This window comes from Canis lupus, chromosome 1 (genome assembly GCF_048164855.1).
Source record: "Canis lupus baileyi chromosome 1, mCanLup2.hap1, whole genome shotgun sequence".
Taxonomy (NCBI): Eukaryota; Metazoa; Chordata; class Mammalia; order Carnivora; family Canidae; genus Canis; species Canis lupus.
Window position 1 is genome coordinate 63,944,194 of NC_132838.1, and position 25,462 is coordinate 63,969,655.

General features: G+C 37.6%; 1 protein-coding gene across 3 annotated transcripts in view; it reads left to right on the plus strand.

The window, feature by feature from the left end:
• NKAIN2 (sodium/potassium transporting ATPase interacting 2) overlaps positions 1-25,462 on the plus strand; it is a 951,498-nt gene that overhangs the window by 122,607 nt on the left and 803,429 nt on the right. The gene's annotated exons all lie outside the window — the stretch shown is intronic.

Sequence of the window (25,462 nt, forward strand, 5' to 3'; positions counted from 1 at the left end):
AGTGGATAGAAGCAGAAGGCAGAAGGTGTACCTAGAAAACTAATCTTTTACTGAGTTGGCTTCTTCTTTATTGAAATGCAAAGCATAATTTAATATTTTTGGCTTTAATATTGGAAAAATTCACTATGGTACACTTAGAACTCTGCTCGCTCAGCATAAATTTCAGATCAAATATTATGTAATTATTTTTTGTATTACATTGGGTTTGTTAGAACATGCTTAGCTCCTTTCTGTAGGTAGCGTCTAACCAGAGCCGGTATAGCATTATGGCTACATACATGGGCTCTGGAGTCAGACTACTTGAGGATCTTCCCTGCCAGGTGGTCCATTCAAGTTTAATGACTTTGCATTTCATTTTTTCCCACCGTTAATGGGGTCTATAAAAATAACTACTTCATAGATTTGATTTTCTTATTGAAAGATTTAACTAAAATAACACATGTAAATAGCCATGTTAATATTAGTTACCATTATTACTCTGAGTACACAGCTTATTGAATTCACCCCTTTAATTTTGATTATAGGGAAAATAAAACAAAGTAAATAATTCCAACAAATAAATCTTGTGGATGTTTTGTATTATACTTGACATCTGTAACTTTTTACTGTAAGCTTTATGTATTCATTTTTTTCTAAATGATTCTGAGGATGCCACTTTACTGCTTTCTAGGAAATGAGTTTTGGTTTTTGGTAGTCAACATATTACTATCTCTAAAGAAAGCCTTCAGAGTATTTAACAGATAAATCAGATTTTTAATGTCCATCTACGGCAGGCAGGCAGACATATCCATACAAAACCTGACCTTAATCTGAGGGTAAGAATTTGGAGAAGCTGGTAACACATTGACTTTCAATAATAAGAGTCTTTTATAATGTGAACTGTTTTAATGGTCTAAAATATACAAATGCTTATAAATAAATAAATAAATAAATAAATAAATAAATAAATAAATAAAATTGTTTTGACGTTTAAAAAATTTCTTGTCTAGCCTCATTGTGTTTGTTTACAATTGAGTTGGAGACACGCATTTGGCAGTTATTTAGGCCACTATGTAATTGAGGACATCCTGTGAGGACAGTCTGGAAGCAAGCTAACCATGGGATTGGCCAGACCCATTTGGTAAAATTCCATGACAGTAGCAACGTTGCCACTACCTCTGTTCTCTGCCCTGACCTCACTTCCGTAATTTGGTGGTGTAAACAGCCCTTTCATACTTATTTGTGCATATATGTTTGTAGACTACCAGAAGGAATGCTGAACTTACTATCTGTGTGACTTTAAGTCACTTAACCATTTGGAGCCTGTTTCCTCATCTATAAAAAAGAAATACTTTCTCCATTATCCCATCCCATAGATTTTATAGTAGGGACCAGAGCTGTATCATTTATGAGGAGTGATAGCATTTATAAAATGATGTTATTTATGGAACTTATAATCGTCTGCAGAATTTATGTATTGCCCAAAGGTTATTTATTTATTTATTTTTCTATAATGGGGATTTAGTGTTACAGTAGAAGAAGAATGGGGATGAGATTAAGGAGGCCTGGATCATTCTGTTAGGCTTTGTATCTGCATTTCTTTATTTGTTGAATGAATGGGTTGCTTTCTATGAGATCCCATCTAGCTCCACATTTTAACTATAATCTCATGGTATCATTGTAATTTTCTTTAGGAATTTTTTCTTGTGTAAAATCAAAAAAAGAAAGGGATGCTTTTGCTTTTTCAACATGCTTTAAAGAAGAATAAAACTAGGAGTTAATGTTATACTTTTTTTTTAATGTGTTAAACTTGGAGATATGTATATGTATAGATATGAATATACAAAACTAAAATATGTGGGTTTTAATATATGTAAATAAGCCTTGTGATTAAGTTTGATTGATATGTGAAATGTTATAATTATTGTATTATTTTATAATTGGAAAAAGTGTAAAGCTCAAAGAAAACATGTTTATGAACCAGATTATAAAATTTCAACTACTTTTCATTCAGAATGAAATTTACTTTGATTTTCTAATTACTTGTTGAAGTGACCATAATTTCTATTATAGAAGACACAATGGATGTGTTTATTTAAAGCACTAATTTTCCTCATAAGTATCATGTATATTTGTTAACTGAGTGAATTATTTGACTTGCAGAAGAAAGAAAAGAAGTCAATTGGCTCATGTTTTTATACTCGGTGCAAAGTTTGAATATAAAACATTGCATTATGATAATTTGTATTCTAGAAAAGTGCCTCAGGATCAGTCTCCAAATAAAAAGACACTGGTTCCAGAAACACTAGTGCTATTTTAGAAATTTCTAAAAGCTGTCCAACAAAGTGGACTTGACTAGAACTGCTTTCAATTTGCACTTGTCTCCTGGGTATCTGTTCAAACCTGTTTATGAATTTCCTCTGACTGATTTGTAAAGGGGGTTTGGTTTTGTTTCCTAGCGGTGTGAAAAATTCTCGTAAAAGCCACACCACTTCCCTGTTTGGTTCTATATTACACTGCAAGTTATCCTCTGCAAATTAAAAAAAAAAGTTATAGAGATAAAATGCAGTCTAGTGTCTCTTGTTTTCCTAGGTTTGCATGTGAAATAGTTCTAAAATCATTACCCTGACTGCATTATTGAAGGCGTAGGGGACATTTTTTGGTGCACTTCTTTCTGTTCATAGCATTTCTGCATTGTCTTCAAAACCATCCAACCAGTCTCCTCTTCTTGACTGATCTTCTTTTCAGCTTCCCCCAAACTTTGGCATTTCACACCCTATTTATCCTTCATTCTCTTCACTTCTCGCTCTGTACTGTCCAGGCATGTGATTGTAGCCACAGCAGTATGAAATGCTGGCTCCTTTATGGATAATATTTACAACAGTCTTCAGGACATTTCCACTTACATGGCCCACAGTTGCCTTTAAAGCAGCCTGTCCTAAACATCCTTAAACCTAACTCTTTCTTCATTTCTCCAAATTCCTGCTGCAGTGTTTACTACCAGCGCCTCCTAAGCTAAAACCTGGAGTGAGTTTCACCTCTGCCTTTTTTCCTCCCCTCCCCCAATACTTTTTTTTCACATTCTCTTTAGCTGTATTACCCAAATTTTGCCCCTCATCTTAATTTTCCACGCCGTTGTTTTGCTCCAGACTATATAAATGACTTCCTTATCACAATTCGTGGTCTCCCCAATGCTCTTCTTCACTACTTCATGTCTGGTCAACCTTCATTTATTTATTTATTTTTAAAGATTTTATTTATTCATGAGAGAGAGACAGACGGACAGACAGAGACTCAGGAAGAGGGAGGAGCAGGCTCCATGCAGGAAGCCTAATGTGGGACTCGATCCTGGGACTTCAGGATCACACCCTGGGCTGAAGACGGCGCTAAGCCTCTGAGCCACCCAGGATGCCCTCTAGTCAACCTTCAAACGTGCAGTCAGATCAGTTACAACCTTATTACTTAAAAAGTTTGTCATGTCACTTAGTCTTCAAGATCCTCTATAATCTAACCCGATCTATTTCTGATGTGTGTGTGTGTGTTTGTTTTAAAATTTCCTCCTCTCTTGGACCTCTTATTTACCCTCATATGGAAGAAGCTGCTAGTGGTCTACCCAAACATATATTATTCTTCCTTGGGCAAAAGGCAAGACTCTCACCATTTGTTTGTAGTTCAGATGTGGCAATGAGATTAAGTTCCTGGGAATTGAAGTGAGAGCAAAAGTGGCATGTAACACCTCTGGGTTTATAATCTAGGACATTGGGCACATTCTCTTTTCCCCCTTTTCCTTCCTACTGTCTGGAATCTGAGGCAACCGTTTGACCACGAAGACGAGGACACTTAAAAGGAAGCTACCTGTCTCGGTGACTTCTCCGAACTGAGCTGCCTCCACCATCCTTGACTCTATACGGTGCATGACTGTATGGAAGTGAAATAAACAATTTTTCTTTAAGTCACTATGCTCTTTACAGTATGAACAGTATTTCTTAATTTTTTATAGAAACATTCTGTTTTATCTTTGGGAATTCTGTATCTTTGCAGAATGAAGACATTTTAAAAAGCTGCATATTAGTCAATAAAAGTGTCTCCAAGAACAGCAAAGATCTTTTTGAAAATAGCCTTATCTTATTTGCAATGTTCCACATGGTGGGAGAATGGAAATTAAGACTGGCCACTGGATCACTGACCTATGGCAGACATCACCATCTGTGATGTCCATGTGTTAGGATATCATTTAAATTGTTTTAGCAGACTCAAAGAGAACCTGGTTTAGGTAAGATGGAGGCTTATTTCTTAAGTAAAAATCGAGAACAATATAGAGAATGGTATAGAGCAACTCTGTTCTGCAAGATGCTTCTTCAGTCTTTTGGTTTTGCTACTCCTGAGTGTATTGCTCTCGTTCACATGACAAAAATGTGCCATCAGCAGTTCATTCCCTTTTTAGTTAATGAGAGGGGAGGAGGAAGTAGAGGGACCCAATAAGTCTTACTAAGGCCACAACCTGTAACTTGCAGAATGCCTTCTGTCCAGATCCCATTGTTCAGAACTTAATGTGTGGCCACACCTTCCAGCAAGTAAAGCTGGATATGAAATATAGTCTTTAATTGTGAGCCATGAGCCTGGTTAAAACTTGGTTATTTCCATGATCAAAAGGAAAAAGAGATGGGGAGTATTGGGGGAAAAGTAGTGATATCTGACACACCACATGGCTGTATAAGCTCTGTAAAATTACCTGCTAGCTCTCTCCAAAATGGAAATATTTTTTTCCTTCTAAATATTTCTCTTCTGTGGTCTACTTGATCTTGCCAAACATACCATCATCTATCTAATTGAAAAAAGAAACAAAAAGCCCAAACTACTTCCTTAATCCTCATACACATGTCTAATCCACAGCATTTTCTGTTGATTCTGTTTCATTAACATCATGTTCGCTTTTTCCTTTCCTCAAGATTTTGCAGTACAATCCACCTCTTCATCTTTCTTTTCAACTATTACAGTGGATCTTGAAATGGTGGTGGGCTTTTACTATTGTGTCTCTCTAACTCATCTCCCCAAACCATAATGATCCCTCTGAAATTCAAATATGATCATTTCTCTCCTCTCTTAAAGTGCCTTTTTTTTTTCTTCTTAAAGTGCCTTTGATGATTCCTCATTGTCTATGAAATAGAGCCCCAAATCCTTAAGCAGAGCACTTGGGCACTCCATGGTCTCACCCCTTATTTGGGTATGTGTGCATCCTTACCACTTGTAATCTACACTTTATCACTGCTGTCCCAGTTTTCTAACTGTGGAATGCTGATAAAATCTTTGGTGAATTTGCTTGCAGATGTTCCTCTCCATAGAAGGTTGCTCCCTGCTTGTAGCTCAGGAAAAAAACAACAACTCTCTTTTAAGGCTACTCTTAACCCCGAAACTTTTATGAAGACTTCGTTGGCGTCTGTGTGCATCTCGGTTTGACCATTCACTCATTAACGCCTACACCGTCTCTTATGTAGTCATGTGCAACCAGGATGGATGCTGATCATATGGAGGCAGAAACAAGAGTAGGATTATACAGTTATTTATATTTTTATGTCATGCAATACCAATGTAAATACTGGATATATTCTTTTTTCATTTGTTCATTTCTATGTCATCACCTTTATTTGACTGAGAAGTCCTCAAGAGAAGATTCTGTCCCTTGAGTTGTATTTACTAGCTCAGAAATCAACACAATTTCTGGAATACAGTAGAGGCATACAATAAATGCTTCTTTAAAGCTCTAAGGGTATACCTTCAAATGCTAATGGTGGGGAAGTGAATTAGTACAACCACTTTGTAAAACAAGGTGGCAATATTTATTAAAGCAGAACATAATCTATATGACCCTATAATTTTATTAATAGTTGTATATCCAACATAAGAGCTTGAGCATGTGTGCCAAGAGACATGGACAAAAATGGCCCTAACAGCATTGTTTCTAATATCTGAAGAGTGGAGAATAAAGCCCAATGTCTATCAGTATTATAATGGATAAAGACATTGCAGTATATTAATACGATAGAATTTTACACAGCAAAGGAAATGAAAAAACTATAGCTCTTTGCAGTAACTTGGGTGACATCCCCAGATTAAAACAAAACAAAACAAAACAAAAAAAAACCAGAAACCAAAACACCTACAATGTATGAGCCTAATTGTGTAAAGTTATAAAACAGAAACCACAATGTTAGAATCAGGGTAGTATAGTTACTTAGGAAGATGAAGCAGAGAGTAGTGACCAGGAAGGAACATGAAGATGTGGTTCTGGTTTACTGATGATGTTATATATTGATTGCATGTTTACTTTGTGGTAATTCAGTGAACTGTGTGTCTTATACTTCAGCAAAAATGTTGAAAATGAATGACTGATTGACTGATATGCTAGGGTGACAAAGGATCTTGAATGGGTGGGTTATAATTTGTGGCCATTGCTTTTTGGATGGGCGTCATGGGAGAGGTAACTCCGCCCCTCTGAGCTTCACTTCTCCAAGAGGGTGAAGAAGATTGATCTATGGTCTCATAGTTATATTCCAGCTCTGGCATTCCATGCAGAAATTAGAAAGAGATGGAAAGGCTCTATTTTATGTCTTTTGGGGAACTACTTTATGCAGTAGCTCAGGTCAAATTAAAAGAAAGGAATTCAAACTTTTTGCTACATTCATGTGTAAATCAAGCCTAACTTCTTAGGCACTTTGACAATAGGTGGCCAAAATGATCAATGCATTATAAAGTATTCACACTGCTATTACTTTGATTATGCTGCAGGTCAAATAAATTTTCCAGTTGGCATAGTAGAAGATGTGTTTGTCCTTCAGTGTAGCATTTAGAGCACACATTTGTTAGGGATTTCATGGTGAGAATCTCTTGTAAATAGAATTCATCAACCTGAGTAGTTTTAGTCCATCCAGCATTTTAAAATCAAGACCAACGTACAACATTCCAGAATTCAAATGAAAATGCAGTAATTTACGGTGAATCTGCATAATGGTGACAGTCAACACATTATCAGTTATTGGATATTTTGGAAAAATGAATTTCTGCCAGAATTATTTAATTATTTTATTTATATACATTTTTAAGTGTAGATTTAGCCAAGTTATGTTTTGGTTTGAGTTATTCAGATGCGTAGTTACTTCATCTACCTTTTTAAACTTTCCTATGTAATCATGGTAGAATTGTTGCTAGAATGTGTAAAAATCTAGTTTCTTTGATTGTATTGTACATCCCATTGCCAATGTGGCTCCTGTCTTCTAAATCTAGAATATATCTTAAAGGAAAATATTCTTTACAGTTCTTGCAAGCTGCTGAGGTGAAAAATGACTTTTAACTATGACGTCTCGTCTGTATTTTGAATTCTACGGATATTACTTCTTGGTATCTTGTTTAGTACAAGTCATATATTAAATACACAATTTACTACAATAAATCCCCTAGAATAATAGAGGAGGGAGGAGCCTTCTGTTTATATGTGTTTGTAATACTTCTCCCTCCCTCCTCCTTCAGTCAATCAGGAAATGTTTATTGCCAAGACTACTCTGCAGACACATGGAAGGACACAGATTAGGAATAAGGGGTGTCTCACCGTCTTTGAGCAGCCCTAGCCAGGCACAGATAAGTTTTCGAATCCAAAGCAGCTAGAGAACCGAGCCAAAGAGCATATATAGTAGCATGTGGAACAAACTGGGTAAGGATAATAGAAATTCAGGAAGGCAGTTGATGATTGTGTACAGCTACAGTCTTCGGTGATTTCAAGGGGGAAAATGAACTCAAAAATAAGAAGATCTGTTTTGCCTGAAAAGGAGGGGTGGTGGTGTCCTGGCGGTGTGAATACACGGAGATGGTCAGAAGTCCTATTGATCTGTTCTTTGTAGAGGCTCTCACAGATGTTCCTACCCCCTCTCTCAGCAGGTGAGGTTACCTCTTATCTCACTGAGACCATCAAAGCTTCCTGACCTGACTTCCCCCAGCCCAAACAGTTCGATATAGCATCTTTTTCTCATTTACATAGCTCTGTAGTTTCACGTGTTCTTCGCGCTCTCCTGCTGGCCTTTGAGGAAGACATATTCTCATTGAATTCTTGGTCCCTGTTCTTCGTGGTCTAACACCATCCCCACGTGACCTTTTCAGATATTTCCATTTCTCACTCTCCACTGAAACATTCACATGACACTCTGAGCTGGAAAAGAAATATAACGTGGCTTATGTCTCTGTGTTCATTTCATTATGACCTTTCCTGGATTCTGTTTGATGTTTAGTTGGCAGTTTTGTGATAAATATGTCCCCTGCCATAAGCTCCCTGAGGGCAGCACGTCTATTTTCATTCTTGTTTTCCTAACAGTACTTTGCATAAGGCAGATACATCTTTTCGGATAGATAAGAGAGTCCACATATTTTCCTGATTTCATCATTTTTTATTCTTTTACCTTTGTTTCTATTCCTGTCTGTCCCTTGATTACTCAAAGGGTTGCAGGTGGTCTATAAAAATAATAGAAAACATTGAGGTAACGGTGAAAACATAAGTACATATTGAAGATGATTACTCATTTGTCTTGAAAAATACTTCACCTGATTCTGCTCATGCTGTTCACCTCTCTTCTATTTAAGTTCACTCTTACCAGTAGCACATCTTAAAAAGGAGCAGTACAATTGCAACCTCCATTTTATCAACATCCACTCAACCTTTACATTCTCTCTAGTCTGACAATTTCTGAAAAGGTGCTCTCCTGAAATTGCTTCCTCCAAGGTCACTTATGGATATATACTTAAAAATTCAAAACACTTTTTATCACATCTCACTTTTTTTTTGCTCTGAAGACATACAACACTATCATATTCCATTCTTCTTAAATAAACCAGGTTCTGGCCTGGTATCACTGAGTTGCTGTCCTCACCTTCCTCAGATCTTTGGCTGCTCCATTTCTCTGAAGGCACTGGCTTTTCTTGTTCCTCTTGCTTTCTAAGCTGTGGTATCACTTACATGTTAGCACTCATGGATGCCTTCTCCCTGCACTATCTTTCCAGTACAATTTTATTTAATTCCATAAAGAAACACCATGTCCATGATGGTAGGCAGATTTCCACTCAGTTCAAGTGCAACAGGACAATGACCAATAACTCTTCAATGTCTCTCTTCCACTTAAGAGGCAACATACATGAAGTGGAGACCTTTGACTTCCTATTTCACCGGACAGCATTATTAGCCAGTCACAGAGGACATTTTGACATTTGGAGACAGATTTTGATTTCTCCACTACATTTTCTGCCATTTTGTGTCACCTTAGATCCCCTTTTCCTTCTATTACTTCTCTCTTTGCAGTGACCCTAGTGAAGGTCTTTAATCCTCACCATTCTGTTGTAAACATTTCCAGTGAATCTCCCTGCATTTCTCTTTCTCACTTCAATCAGGCTTCTTTTAACCTCTGTTTCTATTCATGTCTGTCTATTTGACCCTTGATTACTCAAAGGATTGTAGGTGGTCTATAAAGACAATAGAAAAATCTCATGATTAAATCTCCTGAAATACATCCCTCTTCAAAATTCTTGACTGTCTCTCTGTTACCTACACCAGCAATTTTTAGCTCCAGTCTTCACAATTATCTGTGCAGGGTTATCTGTATAACTTTCAGGATCCAGTGCAAAATGAAAACGTGGAGCCCCTGGTTCAAAAGCAGGGAAGAAAAAGTGTCATTAAAGAACTAAGATGTGAACAATGCTGTGCTCTTCCATGGTCTCTCAACTTCTCATGGTGTTTTTAAAATTTGTAATGTGCTAAATAAATAAAAATTAAAATTACTAAACTGAGTTTTATTATTCATCTTTAAATTGTACAGTGAGAGTTTTAAATGGAATTGTAAGACCATTTAATTCATACCCAGAAACATTAACATTACTCTTTTGCATTTTGTATGTGCAGAATACTTCTTTTTTTACCAGAATATTGGAAATGAAGCTCAAAACTAACTCATATGTTTTTATGTAATTTTTTGTTACATTCATATTTTAGTAGCACTCGGCTTATAGGCAAAGAAGGAAGAACTGAAAGGAAAAGAAGTTATGAGTTACCCTCTTCTTCTCTTTCTATGTCTTCATTGTAAGAGTAGATGGTTGGTTATTACAGAGGAGGCCTCCTAGTAGGAAAGGATAGGACAGGGTCCCCTGGTCGTTTCTGTTGCCTAGAATGCCACTGTGTTCTGTCTTCCATGCAAATTCTGGTTCATGCAGAAAACATGGCCTCTTGGGACCTGTCAGTGTACTTGCATTCAGTCATAGCTATTGTAAGCTTACCTTATATTAAATTTGGGTCACGCTGAACTCCCACACATTTGGGATCCACTGCAATTCTGCATCATAGGCCATTGTGAATATGACGTATGAAAGTAGTGACGAGGAATGGTGGGAGATGAAAGACCAATGGTAAAGTTATTGAGAATGTTATGATGGTGTGTGCTTGGTTGGCTCAGTTTGTGGACTCTTGATACAACTTTTGATCTGGGGTCATGTGTTCAAGCCCTATGTTGTATGTAGAGATTACTTAAATAAATATAACTTAAAAAAATGTTAGGATGGTTACAGCAGAGTATTACACTAAGTATGGTGCCCTTATTAGCATGGGGACCTGTTAGACTGCCCAGGTTGTAAGCCTGGAAAGCCAACAGTATATCTGTGGGTTGTTTTAAAAATAGTCTCCAACCTCAGCCTCTGGGAATCAGAATCTCTAGCATGGAATTATGAGTATTCAAAATTAACAACCACAACAACAATAACAATAGCAACAATTTTGCAAGTGATTTTGTGAGCTTATATAAAAGTCCATGCTCCTGTAGGCTAGCACTGAAGATCTTTATAATCAATTTCTTAACTTGCTTACTTTTTTCACACTTCTCCCCACTTTGAGCCCTTGTCTGTGACCCATTAGGACTATTTGATGTGTCTGGTTATATTTCCTGTTTTGGTTTACCCTGTATTGCTCATACCATTATCTCCCATTTCAGTGCTCATTTTCTCCTCGCTACTCATCGGAATTGTACCAGTTTTTTTTTTTTTTTTTTTTTCCCACAAACACATATCAAAGCCTAACTTCTCTATAAAATCATCCTCCACTACTCGAGCCCATGGTGAACCCTCCTTTTCCTGTTTTTATAGGTCTTATGTTCTAGGCCATTTATTTTATGCATGGTGTTCTACAGTGTGCCATTACTTACCCTTTTATGTGCATGTTCTTTCTTCCTCGCTAGATTCAATGTGTCCTGAGCACCTGGTCTTCTATTGAGGTTTAAAATGGCCAGGCCAGGGCCTAAGAATTATGAATTGTGCCTAGAAAATCCTAAAGAATAAATAACTCTGATAAATAAGCTGACTGCTCTTTTTAAATTTGATTGGACCATAGTACTTTTTCAAAAGGAATGTCCATTCAGAATTTATTTTTCCCAGTCACCTTGATAGCTCTTTTTAAACTTAATTAGTTTTTGAAATTTAAATAAAATCTTTGGAACTCAACTAAAATGTGATGCCTTAGCTGTGCGATCACAAGTTGCTACAAGAGTTGTCCAATCTATTTTCTACAGTGTTTTGTTCTCCCCTCTGAATGACATTTGGGTTGTTTCCCTGAAAGACAGAATTTTCAAATAAAATGAAGAAGCTCTTTTCAAGTAATTAAAAAGATAACTTTATTAGGCTTCTTTCTGTAAACTTGTTTTGGAGCCAGAAAGAAACAGATATAATTGGACTAGTTTTCTTTTATCTCTCTTGGTTTTTGGCCACAAACTAGTGGCAATATAGAGGATACTAGGCAGTGCTGTCTTTCCTGGGGAAGAAGAGTGAAATCAGGAGTTGTGTCCAAGTGGTTGGCTTACAATTTCTTCTTTTATTGTCAAAGTCACTATTTTATAAAGTGAGTTTGAAAAGTAAGGTATGTTCCACACACACACACACACACACACGGTATATTCTTTTATTAATTCACATTTTTATAAACTGTTAGTATATGCAGATAATTTCTCGGGCCCCTTTCCAGTTTATATATTATTTTATGATTCTGTGATTATTTAAGTATAGGAGTAGATTTTCCCTAAAGCCTAGTCCTAATGAAAATCTTATTCCATGTTATTAGAATAGAAGCTTTATTTTTTAAAAAGATAATTATATTCTAATACTACATCAAATTTAGAAAAATAAGCTGTATTGAGGCACCTGGGTGGCTCAGTTAGTTAAGCGTCTGCCTTTTTCTCAAGTCATGATCCCAGAGTCCTGGGATCCAGCCCCACATCGGGCTCCCTGCTCCGTAGGGAGCCTGCTCCTCTCTCCCCCACTTGCCCCTGCTTGTGCTCTCTCTCTTTCTGTCAAATAAATAAAAAAAAATCTTTAAAAAATAAAAATTAAGTTGTATTTTTACATATCAGTTACCTAAGGCCATTTAGTAATATAAACAAAATGTCTCTAAGTTCTAGCAGGGCTAATGCAGAATCCTTTTCTACTTCAGATACTAAATCTAATTGTCTGACGAAGTAAATTGGGTCACATTTATAATCACCAAAAGGATCCTGGGGGTTCTTTTGTGTTTCTCTCTTGGGCCATTTAAGGAGACTGAGGATAGCCACACTTGGCTATGGCTGTGCTTTTTTTTTTTTTTTTTTTGGTTCATCCTTCTCTTAGGAATGAAACTAGGCAAGAAAAGCAGAGTAAAAAGAGATGTAACCTTGCTATGACATTTCATGACATTTCTACGTTTGAACATCTGGAAAGCCTCGTATGACAGTGACAACCCAATTGACAAAGCTGCTGACTGCATCCATTGTCCCCCCAAATATGCAAGCACTAAAAGCACCACTTTAATTCTGAAAAGCTTGTACAGTGTCTTTCCATTTTGGCCTTGGAGAGAGAAAGAGAAGCCACATTCATTTTGAAGATGCATTCTGAGTATTGTACACCACATGCATCGGCAAACAACGGTTCCAAAGAAAGGACCGTGCATTGTAGGGAAAGAGAAGAGCAGCTGCGGGACTGGCTCTAATTGCAGATCCTGGATGGACTTGATAATCAAATGACTACTCTGCATAAACTAGGAGTAAAACAGCAAAACATTAATTACTCCTATTATTACTTTTATATATTGAGATGGAAAAAATAAATGCATAAAACATTTTAAGAACTGAAATCGAAAGGAACATAAAATTTTCCACATTGAAATATCTGCAGTGGTGATGAAAAGATGTCACAGGAAGAGATGAATCCTAAAATAAAATGCTGACAGAAACAAAAGAGAAGTGATATATCTACATGAGGCTCTCATTTAAAGAAGTTATGAAATGTGGGTGGTGATAATATGAATAATCTATTAAATGTTTAAAAGAAGACAACATATACAGTATGACTTAGCCTGGTGGGGCTGCTGTAACAAAATGCCATGGACTGGGTGGCTTACAAATAACATAAATTTCTGTCTCCCGGTTCTGGAGGCTGGGTGCTCCACGATCGGAATGCCAGCATGATCACCTTCTGGTGGGGGCCTTCTTCCTGGTGCATAGCCAGCACCTTTTTGCTGGTTGACACGACTCTGGAGCTCTGTGGGATCTCTTTTATAAGGCTGCCAATCCCATTTATGAGGGCTCTACCCTCATGACCTAATAAACACTAGCCAAAGACATCACTTTCTAATACCAGCCATGACATTGGGCATTAGGATTCCAACGTGTGGACCTCAGTGGGCTTTGGGCACAGAAACATGTAGACCCAGCACAGGAAAATGATTTGATTAACTTGCAACAATTAAACAAGATTTCTTACGTTGGAGTAATTATGCCAAAGTGTTGTTATTTGATGTGCCAATAAATGTTATGATTTTTGTCAATAGATTGTGTCTGAAATTTAAGGGGCAAGAATCCAGTGAGCAATTACAGGAGAACAAAATGTGTTGGTGTTGTAGAACATGGTCTGTGATATTATTATTCTGGATAAAATAACTGCTTGGCGCACCAGTGTTTGTAATAGAAGCTCTTCATTAAAAATGGGCATTCTTCTATTATGACTAGATTTTGGAGATGGATTCCCAGTTAATTTCTAGAGAAATCACAATTAGCTCAGTGACCACTTGCACTACCACCATACGTGTGCAGCAGCTACTAGTCCTCCATGTCAAGAAACAAAGACTGCCACCACCATCACTATCATCACTACCGCAAGAGGCTTTGCTATTCTGACATTAAGTTCCCGGAGATGTCTGTTCTATTGATTTTATAATAAGGATGTCTTAACACAGTGGCTTTAAGGACCTTGAGAAGCCCAAGTCTAGTCTCTGCTCCATACCTCAAGAATAACCTCGTGTTCCAGAAAGTTAAAATCATTCATTGAGCCAGAGCAAATTTATCCTTAAATCTAACTTAGCTCTCATTGGAATGGTTTTGATTTCCAGAAAGAGTTTTGACCTCCAGAAAGGGTTTTGATTTGTCGAGGATTTTGTTGTCAGTAAGAGGCCCAATTGAACTTAGATCTAGATATTACGATGCCAGGTAATCTGCCATTTACTCTTCTCATCAAATTTGAACACTTTCTTTTAAAATTAACTTGAGATGTAGACCACTCTTGGGGAGTTAACCGTTCCAGTTAGCTAATAAAAAAAGTAAGAGTACACCATTGCATATGAAAACAAGGATGAGATTACCTAAACATTGCTTCGTTCCAACATAAGGAGGAAGAAATATTTGCTGGTATCTTAAATTTCATATTTTAAAGACTCAACTATTCATTAATATAGACAAAATATCTACATTCTTTTAACTCATTGACTTTGTAGCCAGAGGTAGCCATGAGGTGGTAAACTCTTAATTGCTAACTTGATACTCATTTCCAGTGTCTTCGTTCTTAATTGCACCCAATTTATTTTGGGTGTCAATGTGCCCAACACAAGCAATGGATTATCTGTTTCAGCTAATCTTGCCAATTCTCTTTATAAAGTGTGTAGCCTTATGTGTAGCTACAGGTGTCCACGTGACCCAGTCTGGCTGCTGAAAGGGTTTCACAGGAATGTTTATTTTCTAGATGAAAGGGTCAGATGTGGTCAGCTCTCACCTTTATGCTCCCTTATCTTGTACCTTCAGTGGGATCTGAGGCACACAGCTTCATGAGGAAATAGTGTGAGGAAAGACCAAGAGAATCCAGAAATCTCAGCTCTGGTATTGTTGAATTGCTGAACTAGTAATGGTAGCCATCTATCTCCACATAGTCTCCTTTTGTGAAAAAAATAAACCCCTTTTTTTGGTGTTTAAGCTACTGTGAGCTGGATTTTCTGTTGCTCGTAGCCAAAAGCATTCCCAACTAAAATCACATGGCTTAGGATTGAATACGCTCATTTCCAACACTAGAAGAGATAAAAAGGAAAGGATAAATGCCATTAAAACACACTTCAAAAATTGTTTTGATTTCTTAGAAGTTTATTTGAGCACTTTGTGCTTCGCTGTGATTGCCTTTACAATTCCTCCGTCAAGTGCCCGGAGATGGAAGAATCTGCAGTTGCCATGAAACCAGAACTCATTTACAAGGGCAGTTCTTAAAGAATATAATTCCTTTTCTAAGGCAGACTCACAGGATGACCTGCATTTACTGACTATTGCAGACCTACTGATACTAGGAAGCTGAGAGAAAGAGTCCATCTATGAAATCATGGAGAGTTAGGGTATAAGTGGTCTCAATTCAGGCTCTGCTGGGTGTATTAGGACATAATGTTAGTGAAATTAGTGAAGAAAAGTGAGTATTGGCCATGCAGAACTGACCCATATGGTGGGTTAGTTCTTAGAGGAACAGTCATCAATTTACCTGGAATATCCAAAGAACATAGTAAAGTACAGACTTGTCTGTTCAGAAATAAAATTTTGGTGGCTAGGATAAGGCAAAAGGAGGTTCCAAGAAGCAGGCAGTGGTTCAAGAATGTGCTGTAGTTCATATTCAGAGCAGATCACCAGGCTGACTTTGGAAGTCTACGCGAAAGGGCCTCTGTGATGGGAGGAAGAGTCTGGAAGGATCTAAACAGAATACTAAGGCTTGGACCAAGAGAGTTTCGGATCTGGGTAAAGTCTCCAATTTTGATTGTAGAGTACCAATCAGGTACTGATTTTCTGGAAGTTGTAGAGTACCAATCAGGAAACTGAACCACAGCCCAAAGATAAAGTTATCCGAGGACCATGGTGGGTGGGTGGCACTTAGCACCCAGGAGCCCAGTGTTCACCAAGACATTGGTTATATAACTGCACAGAGGCTAACAAACTCTATACCTTGCACTCTCCTTGTGCTGAGATCTGTAATAATCCAGGGGCCCTGTAGCCTGTTTTCTGTGGAGGGTATGTTTTGTGAAATGGAAGATGATAACTCAGCACTACTTGTGGTAGTTTATGCTTAGGCTACTGGCTTCCATACATTTTACAATGTGACCCACGGACAGATGTTACATGACATAAAAAGACATGAATTAGAGATGAAGCAAAAATCATCTGGTGTACAGTTTACTGTGAAGGATGCACTGGGATAATTTCATTTTATTCAATTTTATGCTATTATTACTTGAGGGGAGAAAAAAAGGATCTTGGGGAGCCTGGGTCGCTCAGTCGGTTAAGCATGTGCCTTCAGCTCAGGTCATGATCTTAGGGTCCTGGAATCAAGCCCCACTATGGGCTCCCTGCCTAGCGGGGAGTCTCCTTCTTCCTCTCCCTCTGCCTCCGCCCTCCCCCCTGCCCCACGCTGGTGCTCTCTCTCAAATGAATAAATAAAATCTTTAAAAAATTAAAAAAAATTAAAAAAATTAAAAAAAGGATCTTGATCTACAAATTTGATTTCACAACCCACCAACAATTGGTCAGGACCTGAAGTTTGAAAACTCTGGCTGAGTTCTTACAAAGATTCATTCTTGGTACTCAATTTTGGTTTTCTGTCTTGGGTTTTCTTCAGTTTCTCGAGTCTGAATTCCTCCAGCAACAGCTTCTTTCACTTACCATTCCTGCAAATGCTGTCCCAGCCTTCCAGGCTTCAGTGAAATTAAGGATGCCTTCCCTCATGCCAGGAGGCTTTTGCCAGTCCTGAAGGCCCTGAAGATCTCTACCTAAAGTTTCCTCACTCATTTTCTGGAAGACACCTGGAGTCATCTTAGCCAAGACATGCTGACGGCCAGTGTTACACACTTTCTTTGTTTTTTGCTCGCAGATCTAGCCCGTAATAGTGTCATTACGAGCCCTAACTGCTTATCAGAACACAAAACAAGTAGCTGAAAGAGACACACCAGTGAGAGAAACACACCAAGGAAAATTCTTCTGCCCAGGATAAAGTTGTAAAAGGCCCTTGCGGGGATTTAGCAGCCTGATGCTCATGGGTCAAAAGCTATAGTTTGGTCTGCCAGCCGAGTCCCTACTGGCTGACATCATGCAAGAAACGTTCACGGTAGCTGTATACTACGTGAATTGTATGCATACAGACATATACAGTTTTTTAGGGAGATATTTCAGAAACAGATATTTTTAAAATTAGCAGCATTAAGAAAAAGGTTTATCTGATCTGCCCTGCTGTTACATTCCTTCTGGAAGCAACATCTTCAGGAATTCCTTACTCTGTCACAGAGTTCAGAAAGGAGTCTGGATAAGGAAACACTATGACTAACTCTCTTGTGGTTTTATTTTATTATTTTATTTTATTTTATTTTATTTTATTTTATTTTATTTTATTATTTATTTTTTCTATCACAGCTAGGCAGGTGCCCATGAAATGTCGCTGCGTGCCACGTCTTCTTTCTCCAAATCCTTCTTTGCAGATTCTATCCTCAGACTTTATCTTCAGTCTCATTTCACCTTACCTTGGTTCTGCAGACCAGCCCCAAAGCCTCAGAATAAGATGTAGCAGTATAAAATAGGTGGTTGGCTTTTGCTGACATCATCATTTTATGTGTATATAACAGTAGATCATTTTGTTGTTTATGTACTGCTGATGCGTCCTTAGAACAGTTACTCCAATGGTTTCTTAGTCTGAAATTGATTACTGAATACTACATGAAAAATTATTTTTCCATTTATGCAATTAAATGAAAACTGAGCATATTGGAACAGAATGTTCATTTACCTTCACAATCGGTGTAATAAAGAATAACCAAAATAATGACTAACATTAATAAAAAAGAGACATAATATTAATGAAATTTAATAACTAAATAAAAATCAGTGACAAGGTTTTCCTGTATGCAGCTCTAGAGAGTGAAGAATTTCTTTAAGAGCATGACAAAATAAGATGAAAATAAATATTTAAAAAATATTTGTCCCTGGAGTTAAGTTCTGAATCATACTAATGAGAAGCTGTTTAGGGATTTCATATTCTAAGTTATATTCTTTGATATTTTTTTTTTTTTACCGTGACACAAGACTGAATTTTTCCCTGGAGCTCAGTATTATTTTCTGCCATGTGTTAATTTCTTGCATGAATGCCTTATTTACCTTCACTTAGACAATGCTGCAGGTGGAATGTGAGCGGTACTTATTGCTGATATTTTTGTTGGCCAAAGCTGAAGGACAGCTATGAAGGTCTTGCATAGCTCTAGGGTTTTATGGCTATGAAGGCAATTTCGAGGTGTGATTTGTCATCACAGGAGAAGACGGACTTCTTAAACATTATTCTGTGAGCCATGATTCAAATTAATAAACTCTCTCAATAGCTTCTGAATAGGTGGTGTCTGTTTTAAAGGCCCCACTTTTTATTTAAGACTTCAGTGTAACCATAACTGAGTTTGTTCCTGGAGGAGTGCTTATTTATGTAATAATTGAGTCACTACTCTTACTAAACCTTTGTTAGGTTTTAGCTGCCATATTATAAACTATTTTTCTCTCTTAAAGCAGCCAGGTTATTACCTGTTAATCCCACGTGCATTGCAAACCTTATGGCCGTAAAATTTACAGTGTAGTTTGCTTTGATTCATATGCATTTACTTTAGTAGTTTTAATAATTGCACGTTTCCATCAGGGGTAGTTGGAAAGGAATACAGCTGGCAAACTATTGTAAGAGGTTGACAGCCACTGGGCTTATGAAGCAAGCAGTAGTTACCTCTGAGCTATAATTAGTACGTGTGTCCAATACATCTAGATCTTTCTAAGGTGATTATCACCTATTAAATATGCCTGTTATTCTTCCCTCAAATACTTGTAGATTGGTACAGATATGTACAGCTTGCTTATATTCTAAATAGTAAATCAGTGCTTCAAAGGGTTTTTTCTTAATGACTTGCGTTATTATTTGAATCCTTCAGGAAACATATTCATGTAAAGGTACGACAAAAACCATCATTTTAAAATCCCAGTAGTCTTCTGGATGGAGGTGAGTCTTCTTTTGTCTCCCTGTGGAAAGGGAGTAAGCCATTGGGGGCTCAGTTCTTTTCTCCCCCGGCTTTATTGAGGTATAATTGACATATGACATTGTGTAATCTAAGGTGTTGATTTGATACATTTTTATATTGCCAGATGATTACCACCATAGCATTAGCTCATACTTCCATCCTGTCATTTCTAAGTGATGGGAATATTTAAGATGTACTGTCTTACATATTATTATACTAGTATAGTAGTAATGCAGTGATAATCTAGTAATAGTATTACAGCAGCAGTATAATTAGTTATAATCCCTATTAGCTCTATAGATATAGGTATATAGATATATATCACATCTTCTTATCCATTCATAAGTTAGGTTGTTTGTGTTTCTTGGCTCTTGTGGATAACGGTACAGTGAATTTGGGAGTGCAGACATGTCGACAAGATCCTGATTTCAGTTGCTTTGGATATATATTGGGTTCAGTTCTTCACTGTGTCTCAACTCCGCCTCAGTATCCCAGTTTGTAAAGTGGAAATCATACCCACTTCACTGTAGTGTTGGGAAGATTTTAGGAGAAAATATGTGAAGTATCTGTTTCACAATAGGTTTGCTTGTAATAACCATTCGCCTGTCCCCATGAAAAGAGTCAATATGACTTTAATAGTTCTCTCTACTTTATTGAAAATTAGACTTTAATTGTAAGTCAGCCTTGTTGGTTTTTCCATTGTTCTACGTATTCAGCTGCACTGAATAGCTGAGAGAGCAATTTGGAGATGCTTTATGGAGGTCAAAACACTTTAGCTCAATAATACCATTTTCATTCATTTATCAAACGCTTAGTGATGTCGTAATAGCTTTAAATAACAAAAAGCCCAAACGCAAACAAACACTGTTCACAGGGCTGTGTTATTGGACCTCATTGAATTTAAGTATTTACCTGTCTTTGAGTGACTACTTAGATAAATATTTGTGGACACTAATTGATTCCAAAGGGATTCTTTGAAGTTTTCTCTATAGTCCTATGGGATAACACCAGTTTCTTTCAAACCTTGCTGGGCCTGAAGCAAAAAAAAAAAAAAAAAAAAAAAAGTATCAGGTCTATTTTCTTTTCCCATATTTGTGCCTTCCTCCTGTTTTTACTTATGGCATACACTTTCCCCAGTTTCTGATGCAAGCAGTGAATGATCAAGCTTATCACCAGTCCCCATTCCAGTTCATCCCCTCCCTGGTAGGATTTCAAATTAAATCACTCTTCCAGAATGCTAGATACTATGGCATAGACTGTAAGGATTTTGAGATTCCCACTTTAATCCTTAATAAGATTTTAGACCTTGTCCCTCTACATCAAAGGGTAACAACTGAGCCCTCTTTCCCCTTGAGTTCTGACACACTAGCTTCTTTCCCCCTTCAGCATGAAGCCTTAGGCTTTGATGGCTTGGTCATCAACTAGTTCAGGATATTACCCAGAATTGTGTCTTGATAGCAGTAAAGTCTTACTGACCAGCTCTCTTGGGTCTAATGTTACTCCTATAATTGTAACCCTACCCTGTGCCCTACTCTTCTTGATACCTAATAAAGAAACCTACACCGACCCTACCTCCACTCAATCTCTGTAACAAACATTTTCATAAGGAAAACCATAAGACCTGAGAAATTAGTCTCTTACTTAATAAGAGAAGTTACTTTTGGATAAAGAGAAACCATGAAGCAATCACTTGGATACGCTATTGATGCACATATGGTACAGTAAATAGCAGCTTCTCAGGATTGTTTTCATTACCTTGGTATTTTCAAAACTCCTATCACTGAACTCCTTAACTCAAGGTCATAGTTCTAGATTTGGATAGATTTTTGATCTACTGTTGGGATTTGTTCTGTTTATATTCCTGTCACCCTGATACCACGGGGATAAGAGCAATGTCAAATATGTTTTCGAAAATGTCAAATCATGCACACATGTGTATATATATAAATTTTGTATGTGGAAACTTCAAGATTTATGAACCATATTTTAGATGTTTTCACAATGTTGTAGAGGAGGGGTAAAATAGTGGTGGTTTATAAATTGAAGGAATTTTTTTTTTTAGATTTTATTTATGTATTCATGAGAGACAGAGGCAGAGACATAGGCAGAGGGAGATGCAATCTCCCTGCGGGGAGCCTGATGTAGGACTCGATCCTAGGACCTGGGATCATGACCTGAGCCAAAGGCAGAAGCTCAACCACTGAGCCACCCAGCCATCCCAATTGAAGCAATTGCTAATGCTTAAGATGATAAAGCACTCACAGGGCTCCTGGGTCACTTAGTTGATTAAATTTCCGACTCTTGGTTTTGGCTCAGGTCATGATCTCAGAGTTGTGAGATCAAGCCCACACTGGCCCCTCCGAACTGGGTGTGGAACCTGCTTAAGATTCTATACTTCTGCTCCTCTGATTCCCCTCTCCCTTTCTCCCTCTCTCTCTAAAAGAAGAAAAAAAAAAAAGATAAGTACTCACATTGAATTCTAGTTTTTTTATTCCCACTTTGTCCAGGGTCAGTATAACTGCTTATATTTGGAAAAGCAATTAGTCTGCTTTTCCCAGAGCAAATCCCCTGCTCTGATGGTCAGTACCATTAAACATACTAATAATGGCATTTATGACAATATCCTAAAGCTAGCACAGTGCGGGGCTGTGTCTTCAGTCATCTGCAGTCCTCTGTTTCTGGGTTTACTGGGGCCTCTCATAGGTCAGGATTGGTTCAGCTATATCCATTGTTGTGTCTCTTGGTGTATTAAAAAATAAAGAAATGTCTGATATTCTTATGGAAATTGTGTATATTGTATATATTGAGAATTTTAATATGAATACCTCCTTTCATTGAGCTGTTTCAATGTGTCTGTGACTATGTGGTAAAACTCAAAAAGAGGTAACATCAGCTTCTAAAAATGAGGTTCTTAGAGCAGGTGAGACCCAGACTGAATGGCCTTCCTAGTCCCCTCATTGTTCGTTCGGCCTGGCACCCCAACTTCTTCCATGGTGATCGTGAGACTGTGAACACACACCCTTTGGTTCTCACAGCTGTTCCCCAGACCTGCCTGGACCTTTGAGGTCAGTTTGGCGACTGTCCAACCACTGTTGCTCGATGCATCCTACTTTAGTGTGAGACTCACTCCCTTTTGTCTTTTCCTCCTCCTCTTTCAGCAAAGGAAACCTTCATCATGTCTTGTGTTGCTGGGAGTTATCCTTGCGAGTGAACTATTTCTACACAACAATTGAATTTCTGAGATAATTAGTCAATTGTGTCAAATTGAAACTTTTAATCGTGTATAATTCAAGTGAGATTAAACCATATTTAGAATGTTTTAACCCTGATTCCTGTTGGGTAAGTCATAAAGAAATCCACTATGGATGACTGAGCCTTCAGCACAATTTCACCCTCAAATTATTAGACTGTAATTTATGCTAACATCTGTTTCGGATACCATATCATTTCCTTAAACTGCATATTTTCCTTATGTCAATATCAAGTTCATTCAATTTTTATTATGGCATTGGAGAATAATGTATAATTAGTAACAGTTATTTCAAAATCTGTAACCACCTGTATAGTCTTATTTGCATAATAAAAAGGGAGGGTTATCAGCTGCACAACAGTGTAGCTGTATTCTGGTAGGTTAATGAGGAATTTAGGTGGTGAGTTGAGAAAGTAAAGTATTTCTCTTGGGATTAAAAAGAACCTTACATGTAAGTGATGATTTTAAGAATGAACGCCTATAATTTCAGTGGCACACAACACTAATTTCCCTGAAATTGTTTTTATTGTCTGTATTTTCCCCTTAAATGTTGACTGTATAAAATATTATTAAAATATATCTCTTTGAAATACTTTGCTCTAATATGCGTGATGTGTTAGATGTGCCTCAAATGAAATTTACACTTTAATTTTTAAATCTAATTTTACAGGGAGCTTCAGAACTCTCACTGTGTTAATGTAATTATCACTGCAGAAATTTTAAAACATGTTTTCCTTAAGGAACTTGAAGTCTTTTCATAATTTTCAGATGATGTGCCTTAAAAAAAACTGTGTCACATTACATCTGAGGGTTGTCATTAATTGTATCGTGCAACAGAAAAACACTCGGAATTTGGGGTAACCCACTGAATTGCCCCAGCTCTAAATAACAAGCTGTGTGATAGAGTAAAACCAACCTGCACATTCTGTGATCCAGATTGTTCAGATTCCTAAGAAATCTCTATACTGCTTTTTTTTCCCCCTTTCGTTGGTGTTTGGTAAGGTGCAGAATTTCAAACAAGACATACCTGTGCTGTGACTATCAGGAGGAGAATGGGGGCATCAGTAAATGCCTTTGTCTGGCAGTCTCTGTCTCCTGAAGAATGATCGTTCAAGTGCCAGCCTCAGAGGTTCTAGATGTTGTTATACCCAGGAAAGAAAACCTTTCTTGCTGGAGTTGTTATTAAGCTGGGGTGCCTCTGTCCCTCCAGGCTTGTTTTCCTACACTCAAGAGCAGCATGGGGTATCTAGCTGGCTCAGTTGGTTAAGCGCTGGAGGCTTGATTTTTGGCTCAGGTCATGATCTCAGAGGTCCTGGGATGGAGCCCCACATCTTATGCTCTCTCTCTCTCAAATAAAATAAATCCAAAAAAAAAAAAAAAAAAAAAAGAAGAGAAAGAGCACAGAGTCTCAGCAGCCCTGGGAGTTACCCTCACCTGGACCACTCTGCCTTGATGTGTCAGTGCCCTGATTGATGTGATAAAGTGAAATGGCTGCATAATTCAGTTATTCTAGCCCATTGTCTTCGAGGTCAGAGCTCTGATCTGGAAAGCATGTAATAGTAATATATATCAAGGCTTACAAAATACTTGGACTGTTTCTTTATCTGACTACACGACTCTACCCATTCAGCTTAAACTGAACACATGTGTCCATGTTTCTCCATGAAAAGCCAAGATAAGTGAAAAAAAAAAACTTGGAGGAGAGATATAGTAGCATTTTAAATATTATATTTGAGTCAAATCAACTTGTGTTCATTCTTCTGAAATACCTGAAATACTCCTTCACACTTTATCTTTTTTGTTCTCTTGCGTTTGTATACCACCAGAAGATTATTTAGATCCTGTGTTGCGGAAAGCTTTAATCCAAGACACTATTAAGGACTTAAGAGCGCATATCTGGCTTTGTCTACTTCTCTTAGTCGAGGCCAGACAACCATGGGGACAGGTTGCTGAGGCTTCAGAGCTGTTCATCCCCTCTCACCCATGCACTTTCCCTTTCGCCACGGCTGCCTTGGCCCCAGCACCTCTGTAAGATGCTGACTCAGGGGATCCTCTCCTTGGCTTGTGTTCTTTATTGGCCATCACACTGCTTTATCCTTTTCTGACCTTCCACCTTAGCATTTGAGCCCTTTGGTACCCCCAGAACCGAACTTTCTGGCTAGGGAACAGGGAGCGGAGTGTGTTAACATTTCCAGTGAAGGAAGCTGGAAGCAATGAAGAAAACAGCCATTTAGTAGAAGCTCAGTACAGTGCCTGTGATCTCTGATCTCTGGGGTACGTGGAGGGAAAAAGCACAGGCTGGGGGTTGAGGGGAGAGAGAGAAAGTGAAAGAAAAGACATATGTAGACAGAGCTCCTTAAACATACCAATTCAGCCAGCATTTTAAAGCATTAATTTGCTGTTTGAGGCATTTTTAGTTAAAGGGTAGAAGAATATATAGCTGCCTCTCAAAGAGTTACTGAAGAACTGTAAAGAAAGAAAAGCCAAAAACTTTACTTGGCTATGCAAATGTAGAACTGATTATATTAATTAATGAGAACTGTTTACCATTTGTAGCTAATTGTCATGCCACAGACTAATGATTATGGATATCACGAACGTACTTTGATTGGTATCCTCCACTGTTCATGTATACCGTCTACTTCAACTTTCATCCTCAGTTGCTCAGAGCTTAAGGATGTGGGCATTTTGCATGAGATACAATTCATTCTTTTAAAATTCTTCATCACTGAAACAACTAGGTAAAGAATACTGATGAAAGCTGCAAAAACATCAGCTATGTAATCATGTAATCCTCTCAAAATTACTGTGGGGTTAAATTTAAATTTTCATATTTAAAAGCACTATTACATTCATAAACC